We start from the raw sequence: 2,616 nt of genomic DNA on the forward strand, positions 1-2,616 counted from the left end.
TATAGTCTAGTCTATAGTCTAGTCTATAGTCTAGTCTATAGTCTAGTCTATAGTCTAGTCTATAGTCTAGTCTATAGTCTAGTCTAGCCTAGTCTATAGTCTAGTCTAGTCTATAGTATAAAGTCTAGTCTAGAGTCTGTTCCGTAGTCTAGTCTGTAGTATATAGTCTAGTCTAAAGTCTAGTCCTCCATAGTCTTGACGAGTCTATAGCCTAGTCTGCAGTCTTGGCAATAGTCTTGACTAAAGTTTGTTTCATAGTACTGACTATGTACTTGACTATAGCCTGAACTGCAATCTTGAATATACGCTGATCTACGGTTAAGTCTATAGTCTCATCCATAGACTTGAATATATTGGAAAAGGGACCTAAAAGTTAATATATTTGTTCCTTTAAAGTAGCTCAACTAAATATTTAAATCGTGTATAGGATTTATTTGCAAACAAAAACATTTATATGATAATAGAAGTGTGTATGTATAGATTAGTGTGTGTACGTATGTATGCCTTTTTTCATTATCTTACGAAGAAGAAAAGCGAATACTTTGTAAAATTACGTTGAGATGTCTATAAACGTATATGAATACTATAGAATTTCTGTTCAATGGGTCATTGTTTTCAGTCAGAACGGTGAACGCGTTCGTACGATTCGATTAGTATTATTTTTTTTTTTTTTCAATTTATTTTGTTGTTTATTTTTTATTGTCTTAGGCTAACGGCTAAAGAAAAATCTTTTGTTACGTTTACTGCATGTTAAACAAATCGCGTGTATTACACTCGTGTTCCAAATCCAATAAGGAGCGTGAGAAAATCAATCTCTGCTAAAGGTGCAGAAAAGAACAAATCGGCGAAGAAGTATATACATAAATGGAGAGTTTTTTTGAATAACGTAGTCTATGATCTTGACTATTGTCTAGTCCATAGTCTTGGCTTTAGTCTAATCTACAGTCTTGACAGCAGTCTAATCTTGACGAAGATCTATTGTCTTGACTATGCTCGAATCTATAATCTTTGCTATATTCTATAATCTTGACTATAGTCCATTCTATATTCATGATTAATGTCTAGTCTATAATCTAGTTTTCTAGAATGTCTAGAATGTCTACAGTCTAATATGTAATATTGACTATAGCATAGTCTGTATACTGAACTGTAATCTGGTCTATAGTCTCAACTACTGTCTAGCCTTTAGTCTTGACTACTTAAAAGATGTAGGGGCCAAATTTCTCACAGCGCATCAACAAAACACCACCACAAAATAATTCAGAACAACATGCAAATCTCTAACATTTTTGTTTTCAAATACAAAAGTATTGTGTTAGAAAATTCCATGTATTATTTGCATGAATAAGACCAATATTTATTTAAACTCTATAGTTAATGCAGTTGCTAAATACTTACTTGTAGACTCAAATACATGAGTCTTGTGGCTAAATTGTTGTTGTAGTTTTATTAGCAAGTGTAATTTTTGAAGGTGACTTTAATGTTAAAGTAAACATAAATTTATCGAATAACAAATCTGCATAAACAAACTAATAATTATGTGTTGTAGATGCAAGAAAACAACTACAAAAACTGACAGTACATATAAAGTAATAAAAGTCATGTAAAAGAGTTTTTTTATTTATTTTTTTTCATTCGATGTTTTCCTTTCTGAAGTTATAACCTCAACAACGAATAACAACAAAAATCTAAAACCATGGATGAGAAAATGTTGCAGGTGTAAAGTTATTTAATGGTTTAAAAACAAATATAAAATGTTGTTGTTTTTTTTTAAATAATACTAGGTACTTATGTTGAGAGTTAAACTAACTACTTACCCGGTACAAATTTTTAATGGTATACAAGGATTTTTGTTTTAATAATAAAATTATATAAAGGAAACCAGTTGAAACGCCCAATTAATTAACAACAAGCTGAGGAAAATTTTAATTAAGTTATACACACACAGTTACATACATACACATATGAAAATTACTTTGGTTACTTTTAGTTTTTATTTTAATGTACTTTAACTAAGATATTACAAAAATTATTTAATGCAGTTAGTATATGTTCATATATGAATTATTACTACAGTTTTTTATCATACATCAGTTGTTTTATTAAAATAGATTTTTACACCATTTAGTATATGAACAATGTTTAATTGGTTTTTGAATGTTAATATCTTAATTGAAATTGCTAAAAAACAACTAAATACTAAAGCGGTTACAATTTTAACTATTTTTAAATTTAAATAGAAATTGATAAATTTATTTAAATACAAAATTTTAAGAAGTTTTTTATTAGTTTCCTGTAACACATATGAATAAAACCTTAAAAGGAAAATTCGAAAAAATTTCTTAAAAAAATAAATTTGTTAAAAATTTAACGAAACATTTTCGTAAATAATGTTAAATATTTGCAAAAAAGGTAATTTATCGAAAATTTTCTATAAAAAAGAAAATTTATCGAAAACTTTATAGTCTATTTTATACTGTAGTCTATAGTCCAGTCTATAGTCAAGTATATAGTATAGTCTAGTCTATAGTCTAGTCTATAGTATAGTCTATAGTCTAGTCTATAGTCTAGTCTATAGTCTAGTCTATAGTCTAGTCTATAGTCTAGTCTATAGTC

Source organism: Lucilia cuprina, chromosome 5 (assembly GCF_022045245.1).
Source record: "Lucilia cuprina isolate Lc7/37 chromosome 5, ASM2204524v1, whole genome shotgun sequence".
NCBI lineage: Eukaryota > Metazoa > Arthropoda > Insecta > Diptera > Calliphoridae > Lucilia > Lucilia cuprina.